We start from the raw sequence: 14,341 nt of genomic DNA on the forward strand, positions 1-14,341 counted from the left end.
CTTTAAGAAAGAGCATGCGCTGGATCTTTTGAGAGGTTTTAGGTTAGATAAGTCGCGGGACTGAACGAGATATACCCCATGCTACTGTATGAATCGAGGGAGGAGATTGCTATTCCCCTGACGATAATCTTCACATCATCAATGAGGTGGGGAGAAGTACCAGAGGATTGGATGTTTGCAAATGTTGTTCTCTTGTTTAAGAAAGGGAGTAGATAACTGAGGAAATTATAGACCAGTAAGCATTTGGAGAGACATAATCTGATTAGGGATAGTCAGCACGGCTTTCCCGAAGGCAGGTCACGCCTTATGAATCTGATTGAATTCTTTGAGGATGTAACAAAACACATTGTTGAAGGTAGAGCAGTGGAAGTACTGTATATGGATTTCAGTAAGAGGTTAGCTACGGTTCCCCATGGAAAGTTCATTCAGAAAATAATGAGGGATGGGATACAAGGAGACCTTGCTTTGTGGATCCAGAATTGGCATGCCGACAGAAGGCAAAGGGCGGTTGTGATATTTTGTATTCTGCATGGATGATGATGACCGATAGTGTTTCGTTGGGTCTGTTCTGGGACCCCTTCCCTTTGTGATTTTTACAACTGACCCGGATGAGGAAGTTGAAGGATGGGTTAGTAAGTTTGCTGAAGACACAAAAGTTGCGAGTGTTGTGGATCGTCTGCAGGGTTGTCAGATGTTACAGTGCAACATCGATAGGATGCAGAACTGGGCAGAGAAGTGGCAGATGGAGTTCAATACTGATAAGCGTGAAGCGGTTCATTTCGGTCAAATTTCAAGATAATATAATATTAATGGTAATACTCTTGTCAATCTGGAGGATCAGTGAGATCTTGGGGCTAGTATCGATAGAACACTCAAAGCTGCTGCCCACGTTGACAATGTTGATAAGAAAGCATATCAGTTGACATTTATCAGCCATGGAATTGAGTTCAAGAGCATGAGGTAATGTTACAGATATATAAGACCTTGATTAGACCCTGTTTGGGAGTACAGTTTTCAGTTCTGGTCACCTCACTACAGGAAACGATATGGCTGCTATAGAGGGAGCACAGAGGAGATTTACAAGGACTTGCTTTGGATTCAGAATAACAATTATTTTGTTCTCCTTTACACTTGTAAACAATCTTGAATCTTGAACCCTGAGGATAATACCACGGTCAACCACATTATCTATGCCACTTGATTTCATAAACTGCTACAATGTCACCCTCATTCTCCTCTGGAATAAAGATCCAACTCGGCCCTCTAGTCCAGGCAACATCTTCAGCAATCTCGCCTGCTCCCGATCCAACTTGATAGTATATTTCCTACAGCAGGGTCAACACAACTGTACAGAATACTCTGTGTAGCCACACCAACAATATAATGCCCATCATCCAGAACTCAATGCCCTAACTGATGAAGGCCAGCATGATTAAATCCTTCTTTTCCACCCTCTATACTTGCACGTACACTTTCAGTTACTGTACTCTTGTACTCCCAGGTCGCTCTGTTCCACAACTCTTGGTGCCCTCCCATTCACTATACCAGCCCCCGCTTAGTTTGACTGTCCAAGATGCACCATCGCTCACTTGTCCAAGTTGAAAACCATTTGGCATTACTCAGCCCATCTCCGTAACTGACCAAGATGTCTTTGAAATTCAGTGTCACCTGTTGCCTTATAAGCCAGTCTCCCGAATTTAGTCTCCCTGTATGCACATGACTGTGTCGCCACCCACAGCTCTAATCTGCTAATTAAGTTTGTCGACGACACCACATAGATTGGCCTCCTCTCAAGCAATAAGGAGGTGCCCTACAGGGAAGAGGTCATCTCTCTGACACGGTGGTGGCAAAATAACAACCTTCCTCTCAATGTCGCAAAAACAAAGGAGCTGGCTGTGGACGACAGGAGGAATGGAGACAGGCTAACCCCTATTGACATCAATGGATCTGGGGTTGAGAGGGTGAACAGCTCTAAGTTCCTCGGCATCCACATCACCGAGGATCTCTCGTGGTCTGTCCACACCAGCTGTGTGGTGAAAAAGGCACGAAAACGCCTCTTTCACATCAGACGGTTGAGGAAGTTTGGTATTGGCCCCCAAATCCTAAGAACTTTCTACAGGGGCACAATTGAGAGCATTCTGACTGGCTGCATCACTATCTGGTATGGGAACTTTACTTCCTTCAATTGCAGGACTCCGCAGAGAGTGGTGCGGACAGCCCGGCGTATCTGTAGTTGTGAACTTCCCATGATTCAGGACATTTACAAGGACAGGTGTGTAAAAAGGGCCCGAAGAATCACTTGGGACCAGAGTCTCCCCAACCACAATCTATTCCAGCTGTTACCATCCGGGAAACGGTACCACAGCATAAAAGCCAGGACCAACAGGCTCCGGAACAGCTTCTTCCACCAGGCCATCAGACTAGTTAACTCACGCTCAATTGAGTGTACTCTACATTATATGGACTGTTCAATATATTATAAATTATTATAAAATACTTTCATTGCACATTTTGACCGAGATGTAACGTAAAGATTTTTATTCTACATGTATGTGAAGTATTTAAGAAATCAATTCAATTTAATTCTATTCAAACTTGCTCACCGTGCCATGTTCATTCATATACAAATCAATGGCATGAATTAATTACAGAGGTCTCAACACTGACACACACATCCCACTCATCACAGGGCTTCATTCGCTAAAACCATCTTTAATCATCTCACTGTTTCTTGTTCTCGAGCCCGGTGTGATCCACCTCGCCATCTTCCCGTGAATCCCACGTGACCGAACCTTCCCAATCAGCTCACATGCGGGATATTGATATAGACTTTACCAAAGTTCAGATGAACAACATAACTGCCCAACTTCACCTAACTCCTCAGATCATTCTTAAATAATCTCCAAAATACTTGACTGATATGATGCCCTATTGGACAGTGTAGATGGGATTTCCCCATAGCTATGTCTAACCACCTGGGACTTCAGCTTCACTTCAATCTGAGAAAATTCTGATCCCAGTTGTCGAATTACCAACCTGGACTGTAGCCCGTATACTGCCAGTTCCATATCCTCAGAGTCACCGGCCCAATACTATCACCCATAGAAAGACGCCTTGGTGCCGGGGATTTGCCGTGGTGTTCCTTCGCATTTCCGATTCACAAACTAAGGAGGAATTGGAACCTAATGACCCTCTGCCGGGGCCGGTGCCCAGGCTGGTTCCCCGGTCTGTATAGAGGATGCGGATACACTTCAGCCTGACTCCAGCAGATAAACCGAGAACAGTTGATCACAATCTTCCTGCTGTGTGGGATCTTGTAGCAGGAACAAAATGTAAAATTATAAAGTAGAAAATGCTGGGAACTCAGTACATCAGACTACATCTCTGAAGGGAGAAATGGTGGAAGACCCAGTTCCAGAACTGAGACTGTCCAAGATGCTGCCGATCTGCTGAGCGTTTCCAGTATTTTCTCCTCCTTACTTTAAATTTCCTGCAACTGTAGTATTTTCTCCCTCTTCATTTTAATGCACAGATAGTAACTGATTGCCACCCTGAACTGTAAATGCCACCCCACCCCAAACAATTTGTTAGTTCTGAGTTAATTCTGATCCTGGTGTAACACATCCCACACAGTCAATGCTCACAGCATCCTTTCCTCCCACTATCATTCTGTTACATTTGCTCCCGAGGCCACTGTCTCTACGCTGAGAGGCGGTGACCGCAGAGCGATAAAAAGTGCAACACTTGCTGCAGCTCTGACGGGCCGTTACCCTGGAAACAGAGGAAGTGGCTCACTGAAAATAACCGAAAAGGAAATAACAAATTCAACATCAGATGCTATGAGTTCCATTATGACGAAGATTAACACTGCAGCCATTTTGTAACGGTGAAACAAAAATTGAAATGGCTGCTTTTACCCTGCCACGTGCTGTGTCCAACTAAACCTCTGGTATTCCTAGCGAACAATAACTAACTAATTAATTAACTAACTAACTAACTAACTAAGCAAACAAATAAATAAATAAATAAATAGAAAGGTGCAATACAAAACTTCACAATGAAGACAAAGTTTAGAAGAGAGTTTGCTGAAATATATCATTGCGGCATTGGGATACCGGCTGGACAAACATGAACAAGACTTCACTCTCGCATTAAAAGGGCTAGATACTGCCTCGGTAAAGCAGGCAACATAATGAAAGATCCCCACAACCCTGGACATACTCATTTCTAATGCTCCATGGGGCGAAGATAAAATAGAACAGAAACCTGCCACCGGACTCAAGGACGGTGTCCATTCTGCTGTTATAAGCGAACAGCGTGATGAGTGGACTCCTGACCTCAGTCTAAATCGATGTGACCTTGCACCACATATCTACCTGCAGTGCACTTTCTCTGGAACCAGAATGATTTGTTTTACCTCAATGTACTGCTGCAATGTATTGATCTGTGTTGAGAATACCGAAACACGATTTTCACTCTACCATGGAAAACAAAATAAAGATTCCCCATTTGAATCGTGTGAAATATTAGACAGCCTGGCTGCTCCTTTGGAAATTCCGGAGTGAGTGTAGACATTTCCGAGAAACCCAGATAAACGAACAAGACTTAATTCTCGCATTAATAGGGCTAGATATCGAGAAACACTGTCAGCATTTCGGCAAGTCGTAGCAATGGAAAGAAGATGCAAATAAACTCCCAGTCTCCCGAGAGGACGTGAGAGATCTGGATCTCAGTGTCCTGTCTGAACGGAGAAGATGGAACTACTCATACACGTGGAGGAGTCTCCCGAGGGTGTGATTATTCTGTATAATGCTCGAGTCTGCAAGAACACAACGGGCCGAACGGCCGCTTCCAGTGCGTTGCAAATATGTAAAACAATTATCGACCCCAGGCGTGGATCCAGGTGAAGTTTGGATCCGATACCGGGCCGGGTGATGGAGGTAAAGTTCACCAGGTACATCTAATGGATGGATTCAGTTTCGGCATCACCACCTCATCCCGCTCCTGGGACCAGAACACCAGGAGCTGAGCGGCTGCTCATCACAGGCGGTTCGGTGTGAAGGTCCCATAAACCGGACCGACCACGACAGGTTGTATCCAGGAAGCGGGACGAGGCCGCCAGTTCGAGGAAGTTAACGGGACTCTCTGCCCAACATGAGGTACCCCGCCCCCGGGATCAACTTCAGTACTCACCGATGGGAAATTGTCGGTTGCGTTCAGCGCCAGTGACCGGCCCTCAATACTGACCGATAAGAAAATCATCAATTTGTCCGGAGAGCAGCGAGATCCGTCCACCGGCTCCCCACGGACGATCCGCTTCAACAGAAAACGGAAAGAAAACCCCCGCTCATCCGGAGACTGTGAGAGCGGGGTGCGGGGCCTCGGAAGCGAAAACCTCGGATGCTGCAGATCTTCGTTTGAATTGCGAGCGAGAAACCGGTGACTCTGCTCCTCGCCCCTCACACGCTGCCCGACCTACCTGCCGCATTCCCCGCATTATTTCATATTTACACCAGTTACATTTTTATTTTTCCCTAAGAATCTTCCCTGCCCGCATGGCTCCACTCCCTCCCCCGGTTCTCAGAGTTAAGGGTTCGATTCCCATCCCGGTCCGACATACAATTCCCACCCGAAATGGAATTGTGCAGGCTTCATTGAAATCGCTTCTATGTTTATAAACACTCTTTTTCTATTCACATTCCTCCGGCCTCACTGGACAGGAACACTGAAACACCAAGTGAGAAAAAGCAGAAGGCCATTCAGCTCCTCTAACCATCAACAAGACGGCGGCTACTCTCCCATCTCAGCCACATGTTTCTGTCCGATCCACATTCCCTCGATCCCTTCCGTCTCCACACATCTGCCGGCCTCTGTTTTATGCGAAGACGATCACTAAGGTGTTGCTCCTCCACCCTGAGGGCGGTCTCAGCTTGGCACAAGAGGAGGCCGTTGATCGAAACGTCGGAATGGGGATCAGACTAAAATGTCCGGCCACTGCAAAGTCCCCCTTGCGGCAGATGATACAGAGATGCTCGACGAAACGGTCTCCCATTTGATGGTGGGTCTCACCAATGTAAAGGAGGCCGCATCGGGAGCACGGGGACACAATAAATGACCCCAGCGATAGATTATAGGAAATAGGGAATACGGAATTCAACTTCACATGCTCTGTTTCATGTAATTATGAACATTTGGAGAGGCATAAAATTGTTACAAATAGACAGCTTGGCTTTGTCAAAGGCAGGTTGTGCCTTACCGGCCTGATTGAATTTTCTGAGGATGTGACTAAACACATTTATGGAGGTAGAGCAGTAGATGTAGATGCAGTGGATTTCAGCAAGGCACTTGATGAGGTACCCATGCAAGGCTTATTGAGAAAGTAAGGAGGCATGGGATCCAACGAGACATTGCTTTGTGGATCCAGAAATGGCTTGCTCACAGAACGCAAAATTGTTTGTAGACGGGTCATATTCTGCCTGGACGTCGCTGACTAGTGCTGTTCCTCAGGGATCTGTTCTGGCACCACTTCTCTTCGTCAGTTTTATAAAGGACCTGGATGAGGAAGTGGAGGGATAGGTTAGTACATTTGCTGATGACACAAAGGTTAGAGGTATTGTGGATAGTGTGGAGGGCTGTCGAGGTTATAGCGGGACCCCGACTGGAAGCAAAACTGGGCTTAGAAGTGGAAGATGGAGTTAGACCCAGATAAGTGTGAGGTGGTTCACTTTAGAAGGTAAATATGATGGTAGAATATAGTATGAATTGTAAGACTCTTGGCAGTGTGGAGGATCAGGGGTTTCTTGGGGTCTGAGTCCATAGGACGCTCAAAAATGCTGCGCAGACTGACTGTGTCATTCAGAAGGCATACGGTGTATTGGCCTTCATCAACCTTGTGATTGAGTTCAAATGCCAAGAGGTAATGTTACTGTTATATAAGACCCTGGTTAGACCCCACTTGGAGTACTGTGCTTGGAGTGCAGTTCTGGTCGCCTCACTACAGGAAGGATGTGGAAGCCATAGAAAGGGTGCAGAGGAGATTTACAAGGATTTTTCTGGATAGAGGAGCATGCCTTATGAGAATATAGTGAGTGAACTTGGCCTTTTCTTCTTGGACAGATGGAGGATGAGAGGTGACCTAATATAGGTGTATAAGCTGATCAGGGGCATAGCTCGTGTGGATAGTCAAAGGCTTTTTCTCAGGGCTGAAGTGGTTAACACGAGAGAGCACAGTTTTAAGATGCTTGGGAGAAGATACAGAGGCAATCTCAGGGGTATGTTTTTTTTACTCAGAGAGTGAATGAGTGCGTGGAATGGGCTGCCGGCGATGGTGGTGGAGGCGGATACAACAGGGCCTTTTAAGAGACTTTTGGATAGGTACATGGAGATAAAAAGAAGAGGCCTGATGGTTAACCCTAGGAAGTCTCTAACGTATGATCATGTTTGGGAGAGCACTGTTGAACGAAGGGCTAGTGTATTATGCTGTAGGTTCTCTATGTTTCTCTACTTCTATGTTCTCAGTTCATTCTATACAGTCAATGCTCACAGCATCCTCTCCTCCCAGTATCATACTGTTGCATTTGCTCCTGAGGCCACTGTCTCTACACTGAGAGGCGGTGAACACAGAGCGATAAAAAAAATGTGCAACTCTTCTTGCAGCTATAGTGGGCCATTACCCTGGAAACAGAGGAAGTGGCTCACCAAAAATAACCGAAAAGGGAAATAACAAACTCAGCATCGAATGCTATGAGTTTAATTATGATAAAGTTTAACACTGCAGCCATTTTGAATCGAAGAATATAAAATTGTAAAGTCTGCTTTTTAACGTGCTGTTTTCAATAATACTCTGATAGTTCTGGCTAACAAAAAATGACAATAGTTATCAATCAATAATATATTAACCTCTGCCGGAAATATACCCAATGACAGCCCCAATCACCATATGTTGCAACAAACTCCACAGATCGACCACTCTTGGCTGAAGAAGTTGCTCACAGTTTTAAAGGGAAGCTTGTTTATTCCGAGGCTGTCCTCTCAGACACCAGACTCTCAGTCTGATGCAAACATCCTTCACATGTCCACTGTCTCCAAGCTGTTCAGTATTCTGTGGGTTTAAATATGATCCCGTCCTCCTCTGTACTTCTGAACTCAATAGAGTACAGGCCCAGAGTCATCAAATGCTTGCCATACGAGCGGTTGTTGATACGTTCGTGACCCAAGGTAGAAGGAGTCAATTTTAGAAAACAGAGCACATTTATTTTTCAACATAGTCCCCTCCTACATTTACACGCTTAGTCCAGCGGTCGTGGAGCAAACGGATCCCTTCTTTGCAGAATTCGACATCTTGGACCTCCAGAGTTGGTCGACAGTAAGAGTGATTGATAAGTTCATGGCCTATGGCAGAAGGAGACGAGTTATACAGCTCTCGTTACATGCACATTCAGATCAACTCTTTGAGTGGTTATCCATAAAGTTTGAAGTTAATAACATCTCCTTCCACCACAGTCCAAGGACATATCAATCACCCCTCGTACAGAAATCCTCTCGTTCCTGAGATTACCCTTGTGAACCACGTGAGCCACAGTTGTACTGAACACATCTGCTTCATTTCCAACGATTGACAGACAGGAGACAATGAGGGGCGATTTCCAAACACAGTTTGAAAACCAAACTCACGGGTCTATTTCTACTGTTGCAAACACAGTACAGCCCGTTTACTCACAGCCTCTCACTGTGAGGGATGGGATGGTAACTCATCCTCTCCTCGGTATAGCAGTCATTCTTCCAAAGAAACTCCCGAAACAAACATCTGAGCCCAGAACAGAAATATTGGCTCAACAACTGATAAACCTGGGCAGCTTGAATCCCGGGTCCATTGTACTTGGATCTAAAACTGTGATATCTCAGGACCTAACCTCACAGGGTCAAACTGCTGAATCTGCCACTCACCGACCCCGAAACCTTACACATCGTCCCCGCATCTCACACTGTGTAGTGTAATCAGAAATTTCCCATAGCCAATGCCCAGCATCCCGAGCCTTTTGATTCATTGTGAAAGGAGGAACATCCAGCCCCCATCTGTGGAAGTACTGACCTGGGTCAAATCCCAGATACTGACAGGTCTAAATGCCCAGTGTTTCCCAGGATTACAGCTCAAGCAGCAACTCGCCAGGACTCCTTGTTGCCAGTAATATGCTGCAGTGTCTCGGCCATTCAGTGTTCAAACACCAACACTCCGACATCAACCTGTGTCAGAACAGGAACCTGATGAATCTCTGACTGGGCCAGAGAGCGGGCTGGAAAACCTGGGCGTGGGGTAACAGCAGGCGGGTATAATGTTTCACATTGTCTCCCCCAGATAAACTGAACACATTTTATCATTATGCTATTGTTAAATGAGATCTTGCTCAGCAAAATTGCCCGTCACATTTCCTGCAGGCTAATAGGAATAAAACATTTTAAATGTAAAATTGAAAGTCAAGTGTTGGAAACTCGGTACATCAGATTGGATGTGTGGAAAGAGAAACTGTGGAAGACCCAGTATCAGGACTGGGACTGTCCAAAGACGCTGCCTGATCTGCTGAACGGTTTCCAGCATTTTCTCTTTTTTACTTTAAATGATGCACAACTATTAACTGATTACACGATATTTGTGACGGTCAGAACAAATTAGCACAAATGTAATACCAATATTCATTAGTTTTCTCCAATCCAATACAGGGATAATGCAGTCAATGCTCACAAACGTCCATCCACCCCACTATCAATCTGTATTCTCTGCTTCCAACCTCCTTCCGACAAAGATTAATACAGCAGACATTTTAACTTTGAAGCTAAAATCGCAATGGCTGTCTTTAACTTACTACGTGCTGTATTCAATAAAGCCTCCTGTAGTTCCAGGTAACAAACACCGATTTCAGTATCAACTCAGTGAGTCAAAAATACGTCATAATGAAAACAACGGTAGAAGAGAGATTGTTGATATATAATCGTGATGGGATACAGGCTGGATAGATGTTGACCAAGATGGTTATATATATCTCTTTGAGGTTGTGGGATACAGGCTGGACAATGGTTGAACAAGATAGTTACACTTACATCCTTCATTTGCATGAGTAAAAATCTTTACGTTTCCGTCTAAATATGCAATGTGCAATTTATAGTAATTTATAATAAATAGTATGTTCAACAATAGAATATAGAAATACGATCTTGTCAGCATGAATTAATCATTCACATAGCCTGGTGGAAGAAGCTGTCCCGGATCCTGTTGATGTCCTGGCTTTCATGTTGCGGAAACACGAGGAAATCTGCAGATGCTGGAAATTCAAACAACACACACAAAATGCTGGTGGAACACAGCAGGCCAGACAGCATCTATAGGGAGAAACACTGTCGAGGTTTCGGGCCCAGACCCTTCATCACGTCTAACTGAAAGGAAAGATAGTACGAGATTTAAAAGTAGTGAGGGGAGGGGGAACTGCGAAATGATAGGAGAAGACCGGAGGGGGTTGGATGAAGCTGAGACCTGGAAAGGTGATTGGTGAAAGGGATACCGAGCTGGAGAAGGGAAAGGATCATGGTTTCGGGAGGCCTAGGGAGAAAGAAAGGAAGGGGGGAACACCAGAGGGAGATGGAGAACAGGCAAACAACTAAATATGTCAGGGATGGGGTAAGAAGGGGAGGAAGGGCATTAACGGAAGTTAGAGAAGTCAATGCTCATGCCAACAGCTTGGAGGCGACCCAGCCGGTATATAAGGTGTTGTTCCTCCAACCTGAGTGTGGCTTCATCTTGACAGTAGAGGAAGCCATGGATAGACATAACAGAATGGGAATGGGACGTGGAATTAAAATGTGTGGCCACTAGGAGATCCTGCTTTCTCTGGCAGACCGAGCGCAGGTGTTCAGCGAAATGGACTCCCAGTCTGCGTCGGGTCTCACCAATATATAAAAGGCCACACCGGGAGCACTGGACGCAGTATACCACACCAGCCGACTCACAGTTGAAGTGTCCCCTCACCTGGTAGGACTGTCTGGGGCCCTGAATGGTGGTGAGGGAGGAAGTGCAAGGGCAGGTGTAGCACTTGTTCTGCTTACAAGGATAAATGCCAGGAGGGAGATCGGTGGGAAGGGATGAGGGTACGAATGGACAAAGGAGTCGCGTAGGGAGAGAGCCCTGCGAAAAGCAGAAGTGGGGGAAGGAAAGATGTGCTTTGTAGTGGGATCCCGTTGGAGGTGGCGGAGGTTACGGAGAATTATACGTTGGACCTGGAGGCTGGTGGGATGGTAGGTGAGGACGAGGAGAACCCTATCCCGGGTGGGGTGGCGGGTGGATGGGGTGAGGGCTGATGTGCGGGAAATGGGAGAGATGCGTTTGAGAGCAGAGTTGATGCTGGAAGAAAGGAAGCCCCTTTGTTTAAACGCTGGAAATCCAAACCGACACATACAAAATGCTGAAGAAATTCAGCACAACAGGCAGTATCTATGGAAAAGAGTAGACCGTTCGTCATTTTGGGCAAAGAGCCTTCTTCATTACTGATGCGGGAGGGGGAAGATATCTGAATAAAAAGGTAAGTGAAGGGTAAGAGGCGAGCTGGAAGGTGATAGGTGGTCAAGGCTGAAGATGAAAGAATCGGAGAGTTGTCAATAGGAGAAAGGGAAGGAGGGGACCTGGGAGCAATAACAGGCTGGTGAGCAGAAATGAACGTTCAGAGTAGGGAATAGAGAAGTTTTTTGGTGTGGGGCGGAATTTGTTTACTGCAAGGATAATTCAATATTCATACAATCAGGTTGCAGGGTACCCAGATGGAATATAAGTTGTTGCTCCTGCACCCTGAGGACGGTCTTATCTTGGCACAAGATGAGGCCATTGAACGAGATCTCCCGAATGGGAATCAGAATTAAAATGCAAACACAAGGAAATCTGCAGATGCTGGAAATTCAAACAACACACACAAAATGCTGGTGGAACACAGCAGGCCAGGCAGCATCTATAGGGAGAAGCGCTGTCGAAGTTTCGGGCCGAGACCCTTCGTCAGGACTAACTGAAAGGGAAAGATAGTAAGATATACCGTAGTTAAACAGTAAGAAAATGCTTTACTATAAATTGAAAATAAATCACTGGAAACTCAGTGCAGGATTTTGCCTTTTTGATGCACACATATTGGCTGACTGCAAGATGTCTGTGGCATCCAGAGGAGATTTGCATAAATGCAATCCCAACATTCATTCGTTATCTCTTTATTCCAATATAAACATCATATTTTCCATACAGTGAATGCTGAAGGCATCCTCGCATCCACACTGCCTCCTGAAGTCACTGTCTCTCCGCTTAAGGCCAGTGACCAGAGAGCGATAAAAATGTTCAATACTCCTTGCAGCTCTGGTGGGCAGTTACTCTGGTGATGGAGGAAGTGGCTGAACAGAACTAACGGAAAATAAGAAATAAGGAACTCGACTCACATGCTCTGAGTTTCATTATGACAAAGATGAATACTGGCCTCTCAACCATTTTGTAATGGGGAAGCTAAAATTCCAGTGGTTGTTTTAACCCTGTGTCGAGCTGTATCCTCTAAATCTGTTGGTATTTCCATCTCTACAGAACTTCCAGCAGTGTAGAAGCTGTTCCAGAATCAAAACACGTTGTTGGATGCGGCCTATCTGCTTCAAATGGCAACTATGGGATATTTACAAAAGATATCACATGGTGATAACCATAAAGTGTACTTCTTTGTTCAATTAAGTGGCTAAAAATTCCATCATGTTCTTATGGCTGCCAATAGCTTATATCTATGATCAACTCCAGGCATTGATTCCTGTTCAGTTCAGATCCTGCTACTGGACAGAATGATGGAAGGGAAGGTCTGCAGAAACAACTGAATATATTGAGATTGTAACCTCAGTTACTAGATTCCCCTACTGTTGAATACATCGTGTCCCTATCCGCTCTATCAGACCTCAGGATTTCATTGAGCTTCCTGTTCTGAGAGTCACCACCCCTCCATTGAGATCAGGCCAGAAACACCAAATGCTCCTCATACATAAAACTTTTCATTCCAGAATCACTCTTGTGAACTTTGTAAATAACAACTGTAATGAGCACATTCCCTCGGATACAGACAGCCTGCTGGGGGAGTAATTTATTGAGCCTCATGTACTGTTTCGTAGTGCCCAATTAACTGTCAAAAAAGAATCCATGCCACGAGATTCGCACATCATCGCACGTCTCACGTAGAATTCCCCGCAACCCATGCCCATCTGTCCGAAACCTTTGCTTTATTGGGAAGGAGGAACGTCCAGTGTCATCTGTAGTAGCAATAAGCTCAGACGAACGCCAAACACTACAAATACTATATCCCTGGATTCCCATCCAGGATTATAACCTTGGCCCAGGACTCTTTGCTGCCACTGACGTAATTTGGTGGCTCAGCTATTCCCAGTTCACAAACTAAAACTCCTGAACCAACTCATGACGGAATAGTAACCAGTGGAAGCTTTGTCTGGACGGGGATCGGGGTTGAATTCCGGGCCTTGGGTCACAGCGCGGACGTGGATACATTTCAGCAGGTAAACTGAAAACACTTGTTGATTATTTTATTGTTGAGCGGAGGGAGCATATTTGCCTTTTCTATCGATGCATAAATATTGACTGATTGCAAGATGCTTGTGACAGCCTAAAATGATTTCCACAAATGCAATCCCAACATTCATTACTCATCTCTTCATTCCAACACAGGCATCATATATTCCATACTGTAAGTGCTCAAAGCATCCTGGAATCCACACCTGTTTCTGAGGCCACTGTGTATCCATACTCTATGTGCGATACAACTTTCAACCCTCCTTGAATTTCTCCCTGAACCCTACTAACTGAGGAAGAGGCCCAGCAGAAGTAAATGAAAAAGGAAGTAACAGTCTCAACCTCACATGTTTTGAGTTTCCTTATCACCACAATGAATACTGAACCACTCAGCAATGTTGTAATGTCGAAAATAAAATACCAGTGTCCAATAAATCTGCTGTTAGCTCCTTCTCCACAACACTTGCAGCAGTGCTGAGACTGGTCATTCAATACGGTCAGTCTGCTTCAAAAGTCGGTTATCTGTTATTTACAAATATGTTACACAATACATTGTGGTAATGTTCATGAAGTTTCCTTCTTTGCTTAGTTAAGCGATTAAAAATTCTAACAAATCTTTGTAGCTTCGAATAACGTAAAAGCACAGTTGACAGTACAGGCAAGTTTCTGATCCTACTGCTGCATAGAATGATGGAGAAGAAGGTTTGTAGATACATCCTCAGTGGTTTGTTGAGGTCTTGTTCTCTGTTCCAAGACACCCTCTCC

Source organism: Hemitrygon akajei, unplaced genomic scaffold, assembly GCF_048418815.1.
Source record: "Hemitrygon akajei unplaced genomic scaffold, sHemAka1.3 Scf000108, whole genome shotgun sequence".
Lineage (NCBI taxonomy): Eukaryota > Metazoa > Chordata > Chondrichthyes > Myliobatiformes > Dasyatidae > Hemitrygon > Hemitrygon akajei.